We start from the raw sequence: 23,810 nt of genomic DNA on the forward strand, positions 1-23,810 counted from the left end.
GGTGGTGATGGTGGTGGTGGAGGTGGTGGTGGTGATGGTGGTGGAGGTGATGGTGGTGGTGGAGGTGGTGATGAATGATGGTGGTGGTGGTGATGGTGATGGTGGAGGTGGTGGTGGTGATGGTGGTGGTGGTGATGGTGGTGGTGGAGGTGGTGATGAATGATGGTGGTGGTGGTGATGGTGGTGGTGGAGGTGGTGGTGGTGATGGTGGTGGTGGAGGTGGTGATGGTGGTGGTGGAGGTGGTGATGAATGATGGTGGTGGTGGTGATGGTGGTGGAGGTGGTGGTGGTGATGGTGGTGGTGGTGATGGTGGTGGTGGAGGTGGTGATGAATGATGGTGGTGGTGGTGATGGTGGTGGTGGAGGTGGTGGTGGTGATGGTGGTGGAGGTGATGGTGGTGGTGGTGATGGTGGTGGTATAGGGGATGGCGGTGGTGGTGATGGATGATGGTGGTGGTGGTGAAGGTGGTGGTGAAGGTGAATGGTGGTGGAGATGATGGTGGTGATGGTGATGGTGGTGGTGGTGATGGATGATGGTGGAGGTGGAGGTGATGGTGGTGATGGTGATGGATGTTGGTGGAGGTGGAGGTGATGGTGGGTGGTGGTGATGGTGGTGGTGGTGATGGATGATGGTGGTGGTGGTGGTGATGGTGGTGGTGAAGGTGGTGGTGAAGGTGAATGGTGGTGGAGATGATGGTGGTGATGGTGATGGTGGTGGTGGTGATGGATGATGGTGGTGATGGTGATGGATGATGGTGGAGGTAGAGATGATGGTGGTGGTGGTGATGGATGATGGTGGTGGTGGAGGTGATGGTGACCTCTCATGGGGAATGGAAACCAAGAGGAGATCCTCCCAGGCAGTCAGCAGGCCGGGGGGGATGCTGTAGGCAGCTTCTAGATGTGGTAGCCTGATGAAATGGAGTGATACATGGCAACGCGGGCATTTGTGAGCAGGGCTTTACAGAGGCCATTTCACCACGGCTGTCACTCAGGTCACCCAGAGACATCACAGAACACAGAGCTGTAGCAATCCCCATGGTCTGCTTCTTCCCTTGGCATCAGAAACGAATGCGGCCGTGAAGCGCTGTCCCTCTGCTGGCACCTGCAGCCTGTCTTCCTCAGTAATGTCCCCTCCACACCTTGTCTCTTGATATCCCATAGACCCATTTACAGAAGATGTTACTTTCAGATACTACTCCTGTATTTCTCAAAATAGCGAGAAAATGCCCAATTACATATTGGGCACATAGCGAGAAACCAGCCCAAACAGAACAATGCCAGTCAGACTGCCAGGCCATTAATAACCCAGCATGAGAATGCAGACTGAGGGGGCACTGAGAGCCTCTTTCTCAGAGGAAAGAGACGGAGCCCGGGCTGCAGTGCGCTCTCGTTTCCTCCCAGCAGACACGTCAGCGGCGTGGAGGGTGCCATCCCACTTGTCCCTGTCTCTGGCAACTGCACTGCTCCATTCTCACCCTCTTATAGACTCCTGGGGAGACCCTGGCCCCTTGCTGTGCCCCTGCCCCCTTCATTAGGCTCTGTAATATTGGAGCGGGAGCAATGCCTGGATCCACTGCTTCGGCCCCCCTCCTCAGACCTGGGGGTGGTCTGGCCCCACGCCGCAAAAGCTCTTTGGCAGAACTAGATGTTGCTCTTCTCTCAGAAACCTCCCGCTATCAGCCAGTTGTTTCTAGACAATTCCAGACAAAGGAAGGGGGAGCTGAAACCTTTCCAAGTGGCCTTTGTCTGGGCACCTCTGACCCGGAGGAAAAGGCATGAGTTTGATGAGAGATGAGCCCAACCAGAGCGGAGCTGAAGGTGGGAATGCCAAGCGGACACTGGGGCAGCTGTCAGTCCCCCAACTCGTCTGAGGTTTGGCAGGGAGATCTGCTGCGGGAAGCAGACCCGACTCAAGGAGCGACTCCAGCCAGGAAGTGCCACCTCCTTCATCACCAGCTGGTAGGATGGACCTTGCAAACAAGGCAATCCAGGACACCTGCCAGAAGGTGCTTCTTAGGACATCACGCTCTGCCCCTACACACTTACACATATGCATGCACGTGCCTCCCCACACCCCTGCATCCCCCACCCCCATGCCCCTAAACACCTATCCCAGACCCAGACACACGCACTGACTTTGTTATGCAGGTGACATCAAGGACTCAGTATTAGAAAAACCTGTGTTTTTACTACTTTTCCAATAGAACCAAGAGGTTGTGTCTTGAGGACATTTTACATAGCTAGTGCAAATTCAGTTCCATGCACCATAGTTAGGAGGATGGAAAGGGAAAGAGAAGGAATCTCAGGCTGACTCTCCTCCGGCCACCAGGGCAGTGCGAACCTGCTGTCAGCCTCAGTCCCCACAGGCCTCTCACGACGTGAGCGGCTCTCCGTGCTGATGCAGGTGCCCACCCGTGTGCCAGGACCTGTGGGTTCCTGAGATGCAGAACCTACAGCACTAAAACCAGGACAGTTCTAGGCAACTGGGACAGGTGGCCACCCTGAGAGTATGGTTCCTGTGTTTAAAGAACCTTCTCTGTGGGGAAGGTGTATTTAAAATGCTGTGAAATTACGTTTGCATGTGTCCTGGCTCCTATATATGACATGCTAGACAATACTTTTGAAGGTAGACATTCACACTGTATAACTTGGCCCAGGATTTCACACACATAAGAGTTTTATGGTAACATCAGAGATTTTTCAAAGATAAGTTTGAATCGATGAGACTTTCACCTTATCTGATGACTTGGAAGCCCATATAAGATACAAACCCACTGTGGAGGAACCGGGCCATCAATAGCTCAGACTGAAACCTCCAGACCCAGAAGAATGCCATTCTGTGGGATGCCAACTGGGCCATACATGGTCGAGGCCATGAGTGGCTGCGGCTCACATCAGAAACAGCACTTCCTTGCCAAGCTAACTGCCAGCCCAGCTGCCCACGTGGAGGGCCAACCCTGTATGAGGCTTTGGGTAAGTTACTGACCCCCTCCATGTTCTGCCTGCTCATATTTTAGAACAGTTGCTAACAACTGGCTTCAGATCACACACTAAGACATTTGACATGAAAGTCTTTTTACAATGTTAGTACGATGTCATCTCAAGGAAACAAAGCCCCACCCCTCTCCCAGGCCCTCCCACCTGCAGTGCTCACCATCGTGGAGGCACAGGGGGCAGCCAGAGTCTGTACGGTAGAGATGAGACCCAGGTGGGCAAGGTGGGCCTGTTCAGGACTCAGCTCCTGCATACCTTGGGAGAAGGGGATACAGACGGAAGGCTGGTGCACAGCAAGTCCGGGGTGAAGATTGCCCACGGCTCTGAGCAATCTTACACGGGTGCTGGTGTGTGGAGGTGGCTCACCTGAGCTGCATTTTGAAGATAGGGCAGGATTAGCACATGGGACCTGAGAGGGGAAGCATATTCGAGGCAGGGCAACAGAGTAGCCAACAGCAGGGGCAACAAGCATTTGTTGAGTGCCTCTGTGCAAGGTGAGGGCAGCTGCAGGGTGCCTGCCAGTCCTGTAGCTGCTAAGCCAGCCTGGCCCTGAGTGCCAGGCCTCCTGCCTCTCCCACTCTGTTCCAGCCCGACTGCCAGCATCACCTTCAGGTTCCATCCCATCCCAGCTGCCTGGGCAATCTCAGCAACTCTCTTTGGCTTTCCTGTGCTAAAGGGCCTCCGCACAGCCCAGCCCCTCGTCGGCGGCTCTCTCCACGCCTCCCCGTGGCTTTGCTCCTGGCGCTCCAACATCACGCCTCTCCACGGTGCCTGCCCTGCATTTGGTGGTGAGACTCAGAGAAGCAAGCGGTGGGGAAGTGGGGCGGAGGACCGACCCTGGGCTGGACACTCCAGGGAACTGTTTTGGGGACTCGGGTCTGCAGCTGCCCAGCTCTGGGTCTTGGTGGGTCCTACACCTCCCAGGCCTCGGTGTCCCCACCCCAAGCGGGCAGGCTAGCCTTCATTGCGCAACTCATCCATTCAGTACACCTCATTCAATACCGCTGTTCAACACATTCATTTACTCTTCATGAAAGCCTTGTGAAGTAAACACTAAAGTGTGGGTCTTACAAGTAGACCCAGAGAAGCTGGGGTGGGGGAGTACTTCAACCCCAAAAGTCCTTGCAGTTAGTATCTGTGATGCCATAAGAGTTTGATTCTGAGGCTGAGTAACAGGAGTGGCCAGAACGCTCCCCTTCTGGTTATGGAGTGCTGCACAACCAGTTACTCCGAACCCCCGGAGCCTAAAAAGGTGACGCTAATCATCTCACGGTTGCCAGAGTCAGGAATCTGGGAGCAGCTTAGCTGAGTGGGTCTGGTTCCGGGTTTCCAGCACGTTGCTTGTGGACCAGAGCTGCAGATCAGGAGCTGGGGGAGCCACTCCAAGCCCGGTCACACGTTGTTGACCGGCTTCAGGGTGTCACTGGCTACTGCCTGAATTCAGGCCTCAGTTCCTGCCATGCGGAGTTCTCCGAGAGCTGCTCACAACCTGGCAGCTTGCTTCCCCAGAAGGAACGAGCCATCCAAGAGAACAGAGAAAGCCAGAAGTCCCGTTGCCTTTTACGACCTAGTCACACATTATTTTATGAGCAAAGCCACACATTATCAGGCACCTGTTTCTATTCACTAGCAGCAAGTCACCAGATCCAGCCCCGGACAAAAGGACAATTAAGCTCTATCTCTCAAAGGAAGCAAATCAAAGAAATCGTGGTTTATCTTTCTAAAGCCATCATACTCTCCATTCCAAGAGAAAGACGTTAAGCAGAAGTAAATCCAAGGGAACGAAACATTCTGAACTACGGGAGGTAGCGGATCCAGTGGTTAAGAACATAGGCCCTGAAATGAAACGACCTCAGGTTTAAATTCCAGTTTCTGGTCACTTAACAAATAGACAACCTGGGGCCAGTCCCTTAATCTCTCTGAGGTGCAGTGTCGGTGTCCTCTGCGAAATGATGACAATAACTTCCTCTCATGGCTACAGAAAAGGAAATAAGGGTCGTGAAGCTAATGGGCCGTCATGAGCCATCACAGAGTGGTGGTTATTACCATCAGCTGCTCGGCTCAGGGCGATCCTCGCCCACTTGCAGCAACGATAAGAAGTTACTGCATGAGAAGAACAGGAGGCTCTAGAAGAAATATTGATAAATTTGGGAGAGGGGTGAGGCACCCAGAAAACAGGGTGTTTGATTAGTGAGCACCTTAATTTTTGTAGATGCTGCCAATTTCAACATGATTATTGTGTATGCTTTGCTTTCGTTGTAATTATATTTCTGTTATTTAAATACTACAATAAGTATGAATATTAGTTTATTATGGATTAAAATACCACAAAGATTATTACCACAAAGCTTCTTATGGCTTAAAATACCACAAATTTATTATCTCTCCCTTTCCGTAGGTTAGAAGTCCCACATGGTTCCCCCTAGGTTAAAACTCAAGGTATCAGCAGAGCTGTGTTCCTTCTGGAGCCATCTGATTCCCAACCCATTCAGGCTGTTAGAGAAATAAACTCAATTCCTTGCAGTTAGAGGACTGAAGTCCCCACTTCCTTGCTGTCTGGAAGCCGGGACCACCCTTCCCTTGTAGAAGCCACTCTCGGTCTTTGCATGTGGGCACCTACATCTCAACAACAGTGACAACCGAATCCTTCTCACCCTTGGAATCCCCCTGCCTCCTCTTCCTGGGCACCTCTCTGGGTTCAGCTAGAGAAAATTTTCTGCTTTTAAGAGCCTGTGTGATTAGCTTGGGCTCACCTGGGCCCAATTATCCACAATAACCTCCCTATTTTAATGTCTGTAATCTACATTACATCTGCGAAGTCCCCTTTGCTGTGTAGTCCAACCTCTTCCCTCAGAGGTTCCAGAAATCAGGGCATGGACATCTTTGGGTTAGCAAGCTAATGGCTTTCCTGATTGTCAACAAGATATAATAGTCAAGAGTCCTAGCCAGAGGATTCAGATTCAAGGACAGGACCCTAGGCCTTGAGAACTGACAATAACACCTCAGAGTCCCTGGGACAGGACTAGCAGGTAAGTGAACCAGGCAGAAATTCGAGACTGGGGCAACTGCACAGAAACCCAGCTCGAAGCATGGACTGTGAGTGGATGCATAGCATCTGGCACAAGGCAGAAGCCCAATTACCCTACCCACAGGGTCAAAGCGGCCTAGACCAAGGTTGGCCATATGTTGGGGATTTGGGGCTCCTACATCAGGGATCCCCAGCATTTCTTGACCAAGAACTTCCTACAGGTTGCCTTCCAGTGTCTCCAGCTGGAAAAATTTTGGTTGGAAGGGAGAGAGCGAGGTAAGTCCTCACAGCCCTCTTGCCGCAAACTCAGCAGGAAATGTAGCGGGGAAAGGGGCATGACTGACAGACAGCCTTGTCTTAGCGACAGTGCCTCTCCGCATATCAAATACCAAGAGGAGAAAGCATCCTCTATTGGTTCATGGAAATGCCCATGTGCTTTCTTTGTCTTTGATTTCTGCAAGTGTGTGTCCTTGATTTTTAAGGTATGTGGCTGCTTCAAAAGAAAAGGGAAACGTGGTGGCCAGCTGTGGAGGCAGGGAGGAGGCCAGGAGGACAAGTAAGGCTCTGGTTGTGATGAAGGCATGGAAATTGGGAGCATGAGATACAAAGGTCAGAGCAGCTCGAATCTTGGTGGCCCAAAGTCTGCAGTAGTGGACAAGGACTGGTCTGGTGGCAGAAGGACATGAAAGGGCCTCAGCTCAAGTCTCAGGCTTTCCTGTCTCGGACGACCCTTCACGGGAGGTGGGGAAAGTCTGAACCTCAGCCATGTGGGTGAGGCCAACCACACTGATGGCCTCCATAAGCTCAGTAGTTCTCTGACTCCAGTGCACATCAGAGTCACTGGGGATCTGGTTAAAAATTTAGATTCCTGGGCCCCACCGTCAGAGGCTGTTGCTCTACCATGGGTCTTGACTCAAAGCCCTGGAGTTCCAGTGAGTGGGGAAAGGCCAGCTTCTCCCTTTTGCTCTCTTTACACTACCTCGAAAATGGCACAGAGCCCACTTCCTGACACTCGACTAAAGCTTGCTTAGCCCGTGACCTAGAGGCTGGTGGGCCTCCAGTAGGGCTGAGCGCCCCAGCTGCCAACGGCTTACTTGGTCGTTCAGCACACACACGGCAGAAGCTGTGCTCTTGTTCTGCAGGGGCTGGCCGGCCCGGGCTAGCCCATGGGGAAATTCCGCCCTGGGTCTGTATCAGGAAGGCTGCTGACACTTGAGAGCAAACTGAAAATGTGACCAAGATTAGATTACCTGCTTTGAGCTGGTCAGGTTGGATTTCCAGATGCAGGAAGGCCTTCTGAGGACAAGGCTTCAAATGGCCTGCCCTTCACAGTTTCTGCTTTGGACCATCATACTGTCTGCAAAGAAAAAAAGAGAGAGAGTGTGTGTGTGGGTCCGCGTGTGTGAGTGTGTGCACCCAGGAGTACAGATGTAAGGCATGTACTCGGGTATGCGACAGCAGCAGATTCCCTGGATGAACATGTACAGGAATCTTTGGAGACTGTTTACTTTTTCTTCCTTTTGGCAAGGATAAGACCTTTTTACTTGGTAAATATTGCCTGAGCACTCCACCGTGGGAGAGACAAAAGCCCTTGTACCCACAGCCTAACTAAAAATGTTTGCAAGACAAGGATGCATTTATCTCCATTCACAAAGCCCAGACCACTCCCATTTTGCTACAACCCACTGCTGACCAGCTTTTAGGAGCCCAGTCTTGTGCCAGGTGCTCCTGGGTATACCAAGGAAGCACAATAAAGAAAAAATCTTCAGGGACATTCCAGTTTGACTTAACATTTTTTATAATGTACTTGAATAAGTATAAACATAAAACTTGGTATACATTTTTTAAGTAGATAAATACCAAAGCAAATTTATAAGTTACATACCAAAAAAAAAAAAAAACAAACTTCCTAGAAAAACAGTAGTATTGGAACTAACAATACCAATTTAATGATACAGCATTGCTGAAACCAAACTAGTGGTGGTGGGTTTAATACAGAAAGAGATTATCTCAGGTCTCATTCTCTAGATGGCTTGGCTTTGTAGTCTGACTTCTATGATACCCATTCAGAGAAGGCCCATTTACGTACGAGTGCTGTTCAAAATTTTATTCATGGTTTCAAAGCTCTGTCTGCTAGTTCAGAATATTCAGACCTCTTACTTCACGGGACCTTGCCACTTGCATTTCTCAAATGCCTACTTGAATGATACATCATCTGATGACACTGCAAAGCTGTCTAATTCAGTTAAAAATGAACACTGTGACAACTCTTGGGCCTGCATTAAAATGAATTCCAGTATTGCTTGTATTAGGAGAAGAAAAATTCTTTACTGTAAATTTACTCCTATAAATACTTATAATAAACTACAAGTTGCAAAGTACTCAACTCAGCTGAGCCAACACAATGTATCTGCTTATAGGTTGTAATGGTTAATTTTATGTGTCAACTTGACTGGGCACAGGGATGCCCAAACTGTTGGTGAAACATTATTTCTGGGTTTGTCTGTGAGGGTGTTTCCAAGAGATTAGCATTTGCATCAGCGCACCAGTAAAAAAGCAAATGCAGGTGCTCTCACTAAATGCAGATGGGCACCTTGCGTTAAGGGCCTGAATAAACAAAAAGGTGGAGGAAGGGTGAATTTGCTCTCTCCTTGAGCTGGAACATCCGTCTTCTGCCCTCGGGCATCAGCACTGCTGGGTCCCAGCCAATACGACTCAGACTGGGACTTCCGCCGGGGCTGCCCTGGTTCTCAGGCCTTTGGAGTTGGACTGGAACTACACCACCAGTTTTCCAGGTCTCCAGCTTGCAGATGCATATCATGGGGCTTCTCAGCTTCCATCCTCATGTAAGCCAATCCCTCATAATAAGCCTCGTTCTATATATCTCTGTGTAGCCTATTGACTTCTTGTCTGGAGACCCCTGTTTAATGCACGTGTGAACATGCCATGGTTCTTTGGCACTCAGCTGGCCTGCACTGCTGTACGCCAGGCACTGACTCAGTTCTCCCGTGTCCCTGCCTTTATCTGAAGCAACAAAGCTTCATTCATACACTGTGATTTACTTTGGCTTCTACTTGGTGCAATTGCAAGCACAAAACTATTAGGACAGTTTTGGTTAAAGACTGGTCATTCAGTAGATCTTAGATTAATATTTTTAGATTTTCACTGAATTAAAATCACAAAGTTACAAGATTATTGTGAAGAGGTCACAAACCCCTAAGAATGCTGAGATACACTCATAACCTTCCATTCTGACCTTCCATCTCCCCTCTTTCTTGCTGTCAGTCTCACAAGAATTAGGTCAACTTAAAGGATGAACTCAAGGTTGGAGGGAAGAGGTAAAACTGAGCACCAAATAAACACAACTTTCCCAGAGTCCAGAGGGAAAGCATCTTTAAAACATGTCAATACTGACAGTTCTCCAAAGAATAAATTCAGATGGCCAACAGACACATGAAAAGATGCTCCACATCACTAGTTACCAGAGAAGTGCAAATTAAAACAACAATGAGATATCACCTTACACCAGTTAGGATGGCCACCATCCAAAAGACAAACAACAACAAATGTTGGTGAGGTTGTGGAGAAAAGGGGACCTTCCTGCACTGCTGATGGGGATGTAAATTAGTTCAGCCATTGTGGAAAGTAGTATGGAGGTTCCTCAAAAAGCTCAAAATAGAAATACAATTTGACCCAGGAATTCCACTTCTAGGAATTTACCCTAAGAATGCAGCAGCCCAGTTTGAAAAAGACATATGCACCCTGATGTTTACCGCAGCACTATTTACAATAACCAAGAATTGGAAGCAACCTAAGTGCCCATTAGTAGATGAATGGATAAAGAAGATGTGGTACATAATATACACAATGGAATATTATTCAGCCATATGAAGAAAACAAATCCTTCCATTTACAACAACATGGATGGAGCTAGAGGGTATTATGCTCAGTGAAATAAGTCAGGCAGAGAAAGACAAATACCGAATGATTTCACTCATCTGTGGAGTATAAGAACAAAGGAAAAACTGAAGGAGCAAAACAGCAGCAGACTCACAGAACCCAAGAATGGACTAACAGTTACCAAAGAGAAAGGGACTGGGGAGGATGGGTGGGAAGGGAGGGATAAGGGGGAAGGAAAGGGGACATCATGATTAGCATGTATAATGTGGGGGGGGCATGGGGAGGGCTGTGCAACACAGAGAAGACAAGTAGTGACTCTATAGCATCTTACTACGCCGACAGACAGTGACTATAATGGGCTTTGTAGGGGGACTTGGTGATGGGGAGAGTTTAGTAAACATAATGTTCTTCATATAACTGTAGATTAATGATACCAAAATCTAAAAAAACAAACGAAAAAGAAAAAAAAATAAAACATCAATACCTCCACACTGGCTGTACCCTTAGTTCTTAACCTGGCTCTCAGACCTAGAATTTCCATCCTTCTCAAAATATCCCCTTTCATCCCCAGTTGGAATCTCCAATGCCCAGGGAAAACAAGTCCCTGAACACCAAAAGTCGCCACGCTGCTCACCACACCACCATCTCCTTTCTCCCCGTTAGTACATTTCTCAAGTATAGATCACTTAGTCTTGAGGAAAGTCCTGAGAATTCTTCTAGTTTATTACCAAGGTTACTGTCTTGCCAATGGCTTTCAGCTCCAGGCAAGTTCACTATGGATTCAATGTGACTGAAAAAATTGACAGCAAAATGTTCTTGAGGTGAAAGGGTTATACCCAACTTTATTTCCAGGTGGCAGGTCAGTCACTAAAATCCCGTTCATGCAGCAAGCCGGTCTCTGCCTTTGGGCCCCTCTGTCTGCACATTCATCCTCTGGGCCTCTCTGACTGCATAGCTGTCACGCACAGCCATCCTCTGGGCCTCTGTCCTCGGTGCTGCCACCACTCCAGCCTCTGCTCTGCTGTCCTGCAGCCTTGCAGCCCTGCCACCGTGTGGCGCCCAGAGCACGGGGTTGAGCTCTACAGAGTCAACAGCAATGTATTGCCCACAGGTGTGCAGTGAGCTAGTCAACCACAGCCAGATGAGAATCCTGGCCGCAGGAACTCTCATTTTATACACAGTTACTAACCCCCAAATCCTGTAGAGCAATACAGTGGGAACACCTTTGGAATTCCTGCTTTCCTTGTGGGTCCAGAAGGATCTACTAGGTCAGATTGCCTTTGTGATCTCTCACCTGAATGGGTTTTAGGCATGACTGTTCCTTTACCTGTTGGACCTACTGAAACAAGTCCATTCACACACACACACACACACACACACACACACACACACACACACACTAATTCTCAGAGACAGTACGGTAGCTTATACTAGAAAGGAAATACTTCCTGTGTCGTAATCTCCAAAGGGCCAACTCCAACCACAACTTTAGAAAAATCACATTATTATACAGAATAACATATACTTTCTTTCTGTATTCCTTTTCAGGCTTACAGAATGAGAAAAAGATTACACATTCCTTAGGAGCTATTTCCAACAGGTATAAAAGAAGCTTTGAACTGATCACTCTAATGAGGACCATCTAAATTCTCTGCCAGTGGCTTTTGCCCTCGGGAGACTGGCCACAGAGGACAGCAAAGGCTGTGAGACTCACTTCCAGTTTCAAGTATTACAGATCCTCAAACCAGGCAAACATCAACATTTTCTAAAATTATCAAGGAGGCTTCGAGGACAAGGTGCGGGTTGAGTCAAGACTTGAGGGATAAGCTAGCTCACCACAGGTATCAAGGAGATGTGAGGTGGGCAGATGGGGAGGAAAATAGGAGTGAAGGACAGGGAACAACAGGAAAGGCACAGAGCTGGTGTGGGCCGGTGTGTGAGGACACAGGAGCAGCTGGTGTGGGCTAGTGTGTGAGGACACAGGAGCAGGAAATAGTGGGAGGTGGGAGTACACAGTTAGGATGGGCAGCTTGTAGGGCTACTGAAATACCAGACTGAGTTTAGGCTTAGTCCAAAAGGCCATGGGAACCACTGTATTTCCTTGAGTAGAGAAGAGAGAATTTAGAAGTGAAGTGCTACTTCAGACAGATAAAAATCTTGCAGAGGTGAGCAAGATGGATTGGTCTGGACCCAAGTTAAGGAGCTATAACCAGCAGTAGTCCAGCTGATGAAGCCCTGATTTTAGACTTTTGTTCCACGTGGGCAAGTGTTGTGTCACACTGCGATGAGCCCAAAGGCTACAAGTGTGTTGCACATGGAGGAGATGCTCACTCCTTCAACTCAACAGGCAAATCACATCCAGTCACCAGGAGGTGTCAACAATGAGGCCCTGTGCAGGATTACAAAAATCCCTTCCTGTATCCAGATAGATACCACTCCTGTACACCTATGGCTCAAAGAGCCATGATCTTCGGTTTCCCTTTTATGAAAATAGTTCCCCAGGGTCCCTCAGCACTTTCCCAGTCTAGCCTGGAGCAGCACAGAGATGAGGGAAGAGGCAAGCCTAATCGTTCCCAGAATCTCCAGGGTAGGAATACCTCTGCGGGCCCTCCCATTCTATGACAGTGTCAGCTACCTATTGCCTAACAAACAACCACGAAATGCCAGCAGAGCCCCAAAACAGACATTAACTTTTGTTCATGAATCCACGCATTGGCTGCTCCGTCCTGCTGATCTGAGCAGGCGCATGCATTCCTGGCAGGTTAGCTGAGGTCCAACTGGTTTCAGATGACCTCGGCTGGGGTGACTCAGCTCCATGTCTCTCCTCCTCCAGGAGGCTAGTCCGGGTTTGTTCACATATGGTAGCAGGTGTTGAAGATAAAGAAGGAAGGAAACAATTTTTTTTGCAAATCTATACTCTCATCCAGTTTGCCCCTGTCCCAACAGCCACCACAAGTAACAAGTCCCAGAATCAGAGTGGGCAGAGACTGCAAAGCATCACAGCAAAGTGCATAGATAAGAGACGTCATTAATTGGGAGACAGAGAGAGAGACAGAGAGATCATTAATGACATCAATCTGTCTCAGTGCCTAAAAGAAAAAAGACTGGAAGAGATTGGAATTTCAAGCGCGAAGACTGGAAGAGATTGGAATTTCAAGCGCGGATCAAGACCTGGACTGAGAAAGGAAATCTCCAGGGCAGTGTTAGGAAGGAAACGATAGAATTTGTCACTAGGAGAAATGACCCTTTAGTGTTAAAAAGACTGATAAGCCTCAAACTGACTCCGGCTCTGTCATGCCTTCTCCACACCTGTGAGCAGTGCAGGCTTGGGCAAAGAGTGGCTATTGCAGTTTTCACTGCAGGCAATCACAAATGCGTTTGCTTTCCCTACCAACTGGATCTTTCCCTTCTGCATTTTTAAAATACGGTCTGTTCATCTTAAATAAACTCTCACTTGATTTCATTGGCCTCTCCACTACTGGCATTCTCAAAATGTAAGGAAGAGACTGAATAGATGGGAAGCAAGAACTACTGGTAACCTTACATGATTGTTCCTTTCAAACTAGCATCGTAAGACTAAGTTGGGAGGAGGAGGACTCGGTCATGACTGCTGGAGAGGCGAGGAGGGGTCCCGACCTACCTACTTCATTGCAAAGACTGCAAAGGTTGGAATGAGAGGCTATCGTGCATCTTTTACTCTTGACTATGAGATGTGGAATCATCCCACATGCATAGGATGTCTGCAGCCCCCTCAAAAACTGACAGGACAGGTTGACAGGTTCATGCAAGAAATTCCCAGGGATGATCCCTGCAGAAGGAGGGTACCCAGAACAGAGGTGTAATGTTTAGGAAGGCTCTTTGTTTCCTTTTGAGACACAGGATGATTGAGGCAGGTGACTGGAAGCAGAGAGCTGGGGAACACCACAAGAAGCGTGCAGGAGCTGGGAGCAATCGGCATGTGAGAAACAGGGTACTGAGAGTGTGGGGTCAGCCTCCAGGGAGGACTCCCAGAGGAGGGCTCAGCTCAGAGAAGCAGGGGAAGAAACTGAGGAGCAACCATCAGAAGAGAGCTCAGCAAACAATGCTAGAGGTGACAGCCAGAGGGAGCCCTAGCCAGGCCAAGGGGCACGTCAGCTCTGTTCCAGCCAGGGTCAGAGTGGAGTTGGCTTCTGTGACCAAAATGGGCCAAAGGAAAAACCTTGGCCTCAGGTGGGGGTGTTCAGGTGGACCGCCAAGTGGATCACCAAGAGAACAGGCATGCTGGGGCCTGTAAGTTAGCCAAAGCAAGGGGCTGACCAGGGCCAAAGGAGATGACAGGGGGTACCTAAGGGGGGCGGTCAGTGCCTCCCTCCGGGCAAGGCTGGAAGAGGGACAAGGGACTGTGTCTATAAGTTACCACCTGAGCAGCACATATTCCCTCTAGCCCTGTCACTTGCAGTGGGATTTAAGTGTGGAAGCGAATCAGTGACGTGCAGAAGCAGAGAATGGACGAGCAGAGCTGGAGGAACAGGAGGAAACCGTGAGTTCAGAAGGAGAACTCTGCCACCTTCTGTGTCTTCCATCTGGAGATGGAGGAATGCTCTGGTGACTTATCAGAAGCAGGGCATCTGTTATAATTTCCTCTCCATCTATGAACAAAAGACTCACCAGCAACAGGGCTTTTTTCTACTCCATTCCCCCAGGAGTGAAACAATTCCTGCTGACATATGCTCACAAAGATACATTTGTAAGGCAGCAGGCCAGCGACTTGACCTTAACATTGCTCAGCTCATACTAATCGCCAGAAAGCAATGGATTACAACACGGAGAGGAGTCCAACTCTGGCTGCAGGTCAATAGCTAACATTTTTCTAATTGTCACCTTCTCCTAAGAAGAGAGCGCCATCTTGTGTAGACAAACTGAAGTTCAGGATGTGCCAACCCATTTTTTTCTTTCAGGTCACAGGTCTCTACCAGGTCTATGCCTTGTTTGATTTCCAGACTACACTGAGACATTGCATCGTATACAATGTAAGGTGTCCCCGAGCATGTTAAGCTGTTGCCCAGTACAGGAGACGATGCTAAAGATGTATCTGGTCCCAAGAGGGTACTTTTCAGTATAGTGTTTAAAGACCAGTGGCTTGTCTTCTTCAATTTGGGGCTTATTAAAAGTAGAAAATCTGCCTACCTGATATTCTCCATGTAAAGCACGTCTGTGGATTAAAGGTGTTCTACAGGCTCTTCTGTTCAAGTCTGAAACATCCTGTTGAGCTTTCTCCCCAAGTGGGGGTTCTGGTGAATGCTGCCAGGAGCGTGCCAGAGGAGTGGGGGTAAGCCAGCCTCCAGGGCGAGGGTGGCCCTGCTTGGCAGCATTTGCAACTTCCCCCACAGCTGATTTCAAGCACCAGTGTGACATCCCTTCTGCGCAGCTGGGGAGGGATGCATCCCACCAGCTCTGCAGCAGGTGCCAGCCGGCTCCAGTGCTCCACCACCGCGCAGACTCCTGCTTTGGGCTCATCTGGGGAGAATGTCCCCCACTCACTGCTCAGAAGTAAGTAACCAGCCAAAAGGCACAGAAAAGCTGACAGAAACAGACCTGACTTGGGGACCCAAAGACCTACAGAAGCACCAGGCAATGCCAAGAAGTGGGTTGGGAAGCAAAGTTTCCTTTCCACCTTTTACAAAGACACAGAATTCTGGGGACAGGGTCCTGGATGCTGTGTCCCGGAAGAGTTGACTTTCACCACGGCAGTAGTACATGGAGGTGCTTAAAACAGTGCCTAACACAGAGCATGTGCTTGATGGGTTGTTGGGGTCACGAAGATTGCACCTTTCTGAGGTACCTCAATAGGCCACTATCTTGATAAATTTGTTATTTTCTTCAAGTTAGATCCAAGAGGAATAATTGTATCTTTTTTCAGCATCCAACAGATATACTCAGCATCTCTGGAAGGCCCTGAATATTTTCATTTGAAAAGGGCCAATAGTGAGGTTGATAACCACTCATTCAACCAGCATAACACTTCTGGAGAAACTAGCATTTAGTGAGCACCTAAAATGCCAGGCGATTAATATAAGACCACATTCCTTTTTTGAAGCAACCCTGTAAAGGGGGTATTATAACTTTCTTTTCACAAATAAGGAAACTAGGATTCTGAGGTGTTAAGAAATTAAGCCAGAGCCATTGATAAGACAGTGGCAGACTCGGGGTGATTCAAATTGGGACCTTTTGGGCTCAAAATACATCACCCTCTCCATGTGTTTATACAGACTGTGAATGAGAAAATTAAGAGCACAAAGAAAGCATTTTCATCAGGTCACAGACCCCACTCCGCATATCACATCACTGTGTGTGAATGGATGGATGTGTGCAGTGCACAGCCTGTGTGCATTTCCCTCCCTTCTTCTCTGTTATTTGTACCACAGGATCCTTTTCTTTTTTCCCAGCTTACCCCAAAGCAGAAATAAAAGTCCAAAGAAAACACTCACTTCCACTTGAATGAAAGATGAAGACCGTCTCCTCAGAGGCCTGAAGAAGGCAAGAGAACAGACAGCAGCCACTGAAAACAGGAGTGGAAGACGGTCTGAACTCGGGGGTATGAGGAGCGCTGCCAACAGAGAGGGCCAGGGAGGAGAGCAGGCCACCCCAAGTGGAACGTCCCTGAGAAATTCTCCTGTGACAGTATCTGAGACATACTTAAGTCCCTCTGATCCGCAGGTGGGGACCCTGGGGTAAGGGACACCCTTCTGTGCGGGCACAAAGGGGCAACTGAGTCCCTGACCAAGAGGATTGTGCAGAAACCAGTGGGGGCATTTTCCTGTGAGCAGGGACCGCATGGGACCCCCAGCTGCCTCACAAGTAACTACAAAGCCCCCCATACCTGCCAAATATGAACAGTGTAAGTGGTGCTGGGCATAAAATTATCATCTCAAAAAGCTACCACGAAAATTTCTATTCAAGAGGAACCTCTTGGTCTGGAAGAGTCACTTGGCAAATGCCCAAGCTCAGTGGTGAGCCTTAAGGGGCATGGATGCGGTGGGCACACGAGCCTCTGAGGACAGGGGAACCAGGGCCACACTGCTGGAAAGGAGGTATGGTGGGGTGCTGGGGGATGGAAGGGGAGAAGGGTCAACAGGACAGGAGGGCGTCAAGTCAGCGAGAGGAGGGGAAGCTGTGTGGAGGGGTGGGGCACCTGCCTCTAGGGAACATATTCAACTGGTGTGAAAGGGACTGTCCGGCAGCTAAAGCAGCAGCTGTGGTCCTTCTGGGCAGCCAAGGTGACTTATTTGAGTTTAGATGATGGAGGGAGGAAATGTAAATCCCAGCACGGGAAGGCTCAGAGAACACTTCATAGAACAAATCATGTTGGACTTGGCATTTGAGCTTCGCTAGCCAAGAAGGTGCTGCAGTGCGTGTGCTCGGAGGCCCTTCTCCACATTGTCACCCATTAGACATCACCCCACCCTCTCACCCTCTCTCTGCTGGACATGGTCAAGTGTGAGAGGGAGAGAAAGGCAAGTTTCTCCCTGGTTCTTCTGAAAATGTGGAACAGCTTGCAGAGAAATGTCAGACAGGGGAGAGAAAAGATTTCCCCACCCTAAAAAAAAGCCTAGCTGGTTATGTTTGCCTTCAATCAAATGACCTCTAGATATTGCAGAGGACTACAGGACTAAATATTTCGCCCCTTACAATTGATCAGGAAAAAACCCTTATGTAAATTTGGAAGACTCAGGGACAAAGAATCTACTTTCATGCATGGGAATAATTGGACTATTTTGGCACTGTCTAAATGTAAGTATTTTAAAGAAACTCCTCTGCCTAAAACCAGTACAATCCTTGCGGTATAACTTGCATTGAATCCATTAGAAATGCAACTCCAACCAGCTGCCAGTGGCAGGGACAGCACATGGCTGGAGGACGGCCGCCCTGAGCTTCGGACTGTGAAGGGACAGCGGAGGTTTTGAAGGCAGAGGGCACTGTCCTGCAGGAGACGAAGCCGGAGCCTGCCCTGAGGGCTCCTCTCGCTTGCTGAAACTGCGGAAACTGGAAGGGAGGGCTCCCATCCAAGCACTCCAGAGGCAGCCAAGATCTTCCCAGCCTGCACGACAGGTTTCTCTGGTTTGATTGTTTGCCTTCCTTTGATCCTGCTGTTCAAAGGAAATAGTGTGTGTTGATGTTTTGGATAAAGAATGTGCTTTCTGGGTGATCGAATTCATCGTGCAGTAGAATGAAAAGGAAGCGAAGGGGCAAAAGGAAGCAGGTCTCATGGACGACCTGGATAGAATGGGCACGTGTGAGTTTTTCATACAATGTTGCATGAATGTGGATATGTCATTCTGCTGTCCTCCATCTGACCCCTTAAACTGTGGGCAAGAAAAACATAACTGATGTGAAGAATAAATGTTACATGGGGTAGGGGTGAGGGGTGGGCACATGGGGAACAGGCTTGACACAAAAAGAAGTAAAACATCTTATCTCAATCCTCACAGCTGCCTAAAGAGCAACTAGTATACAAGCAAATAAAAACAAAGCCAAACTAGTTTTGGTAACTAGTATACGAGCAAATAAAAACAAAAACAAAGCCACCACGTGGCTCACAAAGAAAAGCCACTTAACTGGGAAGCATTAGACACAAGACTCGAGTCCAGTTCGGTCTAAGACCAAAGGCCCTTCTCTTTCCTGCCTCTCAAAGGCAATGAGGACTCTGAAAGCCGCAAAGCAGCTTTGCCATGTGTGGAAGTTCCTGGTCTGGCAACCTTAGACCGAATGTACTCACCCCTCGAAATCCTTAGCATAACAGAGGTCTCAGAGACTGAGAATAGAGGTGGTATGGGTGAGAGATTCTTAGCTAACCTACTTAATGTCATTCTGTTTGGCTATACTCTTTGCGGTATGGTATTAGGTAAGGTAGGTAATGGGATTTTGCCCTTAAGAAGGTTAAACTTCCACCCCTAAGTAGCTGTGGTATGCCAGGATAAGAGAGTGATTTTGCCTTCCAGGACAGGTCAGGGCCCAGAAAGTGGGTTACTGAGGGAGCACAAGTTGACACATGCCCCAAGTCCAAATCTGGAAGAAGTGGGCAGAGAGGTGAGCCAGAGAGGTGGGTATTAGCCTCTGCCCCTCATTTTCATTTCATTTGACTTGGACTGGTCTTTAATCACAGTCTGTGTTGCTATAAGAAAAGCTGAGGCTCTGTCTACACCAGTCTGAAACAGCCTGAAGATTGTCAGCCATTCAGCTCTTTGCTACAGATGCCAATGGTCCCTGTAAGTGCTGAGGTTTTCATCCTTCACCCAGATGTTTGGGCTTATATGTTCAATACACAGAGATGCCAGGGTTCCAGACATTTGTACTGGGAATATACACACAATTGGCCTTTTGTTCAGATAAGTGGCATCACATAAAGACAATTAAGTTTTAATAATAAAGTCTAAGAATGGATAGGGATGGCTAGTGGTAGGAGGGACTCATGCTTATCTAGGTCATGTGTGTATTTTCAAAACCTGTGAACATTTTATTGGGCTCAAGTTCTGCTTGGCCTGAGGTCACCCACCATGTGGTCAAAGGAGGACCCGCAAATCAGTGGGGTCACAGCTGCCAGAGCTGAGCTAGACTCAAATTTTACCTGACGTAACCAAGAACAGGCAGGGCAAGTAAAACTGTTCTACGAAGGTTTTTGGGCCAGACTAGAGAGGCCAATTTTATTGTCGGAAAAAAGCCCAGGGGTAAGGAATTAAGTAACAGTCACACAAAAATCAGAAGGAGGAGAGAAGAGGTCCAAGACAATCTCTGAATGGGGCTGATGTGACTGAGCCTCATCTCAATTAAATTCAGGCTAAGTGCTGGTGTGAAGGCGTAGGACTGGCGAGGACTGTCTTGTAGGGCATGGAACTTCTGGTCTGTTCAGGAACAGCTTTCTCAGGGGCTTACCTGACCCCTGAGATTTACACTTCAGCCCTTCCAGGGCAACTCCTCTTTAAGGCAAGCTCAGCCTGACAGGGGCAGATGGTTTGTTTTGGTGTCATCCAGGCCAAGGCACCACACCCCTACCCAGTGGGTGGAGAGGATATTAAAAACACATGAACACAGCCCCCATTAAACTTCAGGTCTTGGAGGAGGCAGGAACAGAAAAGTGGTCTAGGCTAGAAATAAACAGCTAATCGTTAAAATCATGGGCCTCAGATTCAGACAGACCACTGTCCAGATCTTCACTCTGCAACTTAATAGGTCTTTGGAGACAGGGACTAACTTCTCTGAAACTGCAGCGGCCCCATCTGCAAAGCAAGCATAAAAATGGCACCTACACCACGGGACGCTTACGAGGCTTGAAGCGCATGGCAATAGCTGACATACCCTGACAGGTGCTGAGTCAGTCCACACTTGGCAAGTGGTCAGAGCACAAATGTTTGTTATAATAACCATCTATATTCTGAAATACTCACAAAGGAAATATAGTATAAAGAATCTTAACCAAGCAACACAAAAGACACGTTTTTTAGACTCAAGTTACTACTCATGAACCTTTAGCAAAACAATTGTATACGGGATATGTCTGAGGAACAGGCCCGGGCGTTGTGGAGAATGCAAAGATGAACTCGTAATGCTGTCTGCTCTTGAGGAGTTTCTGGTCTAGGAGGGAAGATAGGCAGATAAACACAAAAATAACTGCTAACTACCATATAAGAGAGTGTGTGTGTGCTGAAATCAAGATAGAAAGAGAACATTACAAGCAAGAGGGGAAGGTCTCTGCATCTGGACGAGAGAATGGAGCCTCATGGAGGAGGAAGCGTGGATGTGGCAGACACTCATGGTGGGCTCAACCCAGAGCCATTCCCTCCTTCCTTCCGCTTGCTCACCTCCCAACCTCTCACTTTCCCAGCCTCCCAGCAGCTAGAATAGGGGAGGTCACGTGAACAATGCTGGACATGTAACTTTCCCTGGAGATTGTGGAATCTTCTGAAAATGATTTACCATTTAATAAAAAAACGGGGAGGGGCAATTCATCACTGGTGACACCTTTGCCTTTCTTCTCACTCTGAACATGGACAGGATGCCTGGAGCTACAGCAGACACTTTGCAACCATATTGCTACATGCTGAGATAAAGGAAAAGGATCAACAGGACCTGGGCCTCTCATGACACAGCTGAGCTGCCGTGCAGCACTGAACTGCCCACCTCTGGGTTTCTTATTACCTGAGTGACAGAATGCTTTCCTTGTGTAAGTCACTACTGGTTAGGACTTATGTTACCTGCAGCTGAATGCATTCCTCATGGATGAGAGGAGCAGAGAGCAAAAGCAGAAGTGGGGAAACACAGAGCACTTACCAGGGAAGGTGAATAAGCCCTTCTTGTCAGAGCACGAGAAGTGAATGAGGGACCACAGAAAACCAGGCCAGGAACCTAGGCTGGAGCCTTGTGTAAAATAACAGGGAGTTTAGATTTGGTCATGGGGAAGTTAATGAGGCTTTTGTAAGGGAGAATGATGCAATAGTAACTGTACTTTTGGAAGATTAAACTGTGGGTAGTTTGGTTTGGGGGGCAGAGGTGCTAGAAGCTAGGAGGGCTGTTGGTCAGCACGCTCCAGCAGGCCTGCTGGGGAAAGGCAGGAACGCCTGTCCTGGGTGGTGGAAGTGGAAAAGAGGGTGGGGTAGGTCCAGACTGAATTCCCTTTTAATTTTGCCTCAAATATGGAGAAATTTAGTTCTCAAAGCAGAACTTACAAGGATCTTTTTTATGGACTACCTGTATTCCAACCAAGAAGAACTCAGTGACTTGCTATTTCTCTTAATGTAAAAAAATAAATATGGCTAGCAACTGTGCCCCACAGTGCCACCATCTCCCTGATGCCTTCATCTGCCACCCAGGAAGGATCCGTGCTTCAGATTCACTAAAATAAGACATAGAAAGTACTAGAGATGTGCAGGAACAGAAGTATAAGCTGTCAGCACCTACCTTGTGCCAATCCCAGTTCTAGAAACAGCCACCTCACATTTACCAGCTTTCAAGACCTCTTCCTTTTACAGCTGAGAAAACTAAGAGTGAGAAAAGTTGTGTCCTTTACCCACATTTATACACCTATTAACTGGCAGCGCTGGAACTGGGTTCCAAACTCAAAATACTGTGACAAGGCTCACAGCATGGGCTACAGACTGAAGTGTGTCTCCCCAAAACCTATATGTTGAAGTCCTAATTGGCTAATTTTATGTGCATTTTACCTCAATTATTTTTAAAGTGCCAGGAACACGGGGTAGAGAACAGAGAAGAAAGGGGACCTACAAAGACGTGAGGAAGCACACAGCGGTGAGAGGGACACAGCCCAGGATGGGGAGAACAGCCCTGCTACAGCCAGCTGAGTGACAGGCAGTGCTGAGTCACCCGCGCTCTCCGGGCGTCTGTTTTCTCCTTTGCTAGGACAGCCAGCTCTAAGTAAACACTATACAGAGGTTAGCTGTTGCTGGGAATTTACTGTTATTAATTTTATGTGTGTGTATATAGATGAGTGTGTGTGTGTGTGTTTCTCTAACAGCTTTTTCCTAGATACATCCTGGTTTTTAAATCAGTTCACTAGTTCAATCATAGCCAAATCCCAAGACAAAACCCAGTGTCAGACAGGCCAGAAGAGCCTGCTATTCTGATAAATGTTTTTATGTTGAATGAGGGGAGATGAAAGGCAGAGAAGAGGCAGCAATTGGTGAGTTGAGGGAGCAGACATTTTTCTGGCCAAGACTGTTAAAGAAATATCTTTTTCTTCACCCTGCAGAGCTAGTAAATAAGCCACTGTATATGAGTGAAGATGACATCGTATGTGCATATGATTTGTAAGCGGTAAGGCTGAAGATCTGATGTGTAGCCATGGGAGCACATAAGGGCGAGAACTGGCTGAGGACACTGGCTATGATGAAACTGATACCTGCCCTGCCAGGGAGCCCACAAGGTGAGGGCCGCGACGGCCAGGCTGCATGACTGTTTTCCCCAGGATGACAGTCCACACTGGAAAGGCTGCAGGCAGTGGTGACCCTGCAGGACACGGCGCCAGACACATTCTGGAGGCTGCAAATCTCCAGGGCAACGTAGAGCTGTGGCGTTACACCCTGCTCCACCTTCCAGAGAACAAAGCCCAAGTCCTCCCTCCTTCCCCAGCCACGCTGCAGGGAAGGGCTCCAGCTCCCGGAGGCAGTGCCAAGCAACCCGCTGGCCCCAGCAACCTGGCAGGGCGGGGCAGGCCACGGCTGCATGGGAGGCTCCCCTGGGATGACGGGTTCTGCTCCAGCGTGCCACCCTCTCTTGCCTGCCAACAGCTGGCTAGCCCTGGGAGCTCTTGCGTACAAGGAAGCGAAATGCACAGATTCACGTACAGCCCATGCATTCTGATGGTACAAGCTCTGCCTTGGCCAAAAACACTTGAACAAGGGGAAAACCCAAGCTCTGTCACCTGGGGTCTACACGGCACTCAGCTGGCTCAATGCGCCAACTTCTATACTGACAGAAACAATAGCATGTTTATTCCACACCCAAACACTCATTAGACTGGCAGTGTTACCAGCACAGTGAGAAGCTCATAAGAAACAGAAGGCATGTCCTCTGACTCAAGGGCTTAATTTGTTGATTCATGGATTCATCCCACTTTTGAGCTATCTATCATGTGCCAGATCCTGATGTTAGCAGTTTAAAGTCAACATAAGGAGGGAAAGTGCTCATACCTATAACAGCTAGAGAATAATCTCAAACAGACACATCATTGCCGGCAAATTGTGACAAATGCTGACACGCGATTCAGGTTTGCCCGTTTGAGTTAATCATTATACATGAATCCAGGCACTTTTGACCTAGAAAGGGACTGAGTCACCACTGAGTCCAGTGTTCCCTACCCAGGGGTAATAATACATCTAAAAGATTTGAAAGGAGGGTC

At 48.4% G+C, this 23,810-nt stretch overlaps 1 long non-coding RNA gene across 1 annotated transcript in view; it reads right to left on the reverse strand.

Moving 5' to 3' along the window:
• Positions 1 to 23,810, reverse strand: part of LOC140849845 (uncharacterized) — a 75,982-nt gene that overhangs the window by 22,331 nt on the left and 29,841 nt on the right. Inside the window, exon 2 of the long non-coding RNA XR_012132088.1 lies at positions 7,273 to 7,379. This is a non-coding gene — a long non-coding RNA (uncharacterized lncRNA). The remainder of the gene's footprint in view (positions 1 to 7,272; positions 7,380 to 23,810) is intronic.

The sequence above is a fragment of the Manis javanica genome, chromosome 6, assembly GCF_040802235.1.
Source record: "Manis javanica isolate MJ-LG chromosome 6, MJ_LKY, whole genome shotgun sequence".
Classification (NCBI taxonomy): Eukaryota; Metazoa; Chordata; class Mammalia; order Pholidota; family Manidae; genus Manis; species Manis javanica.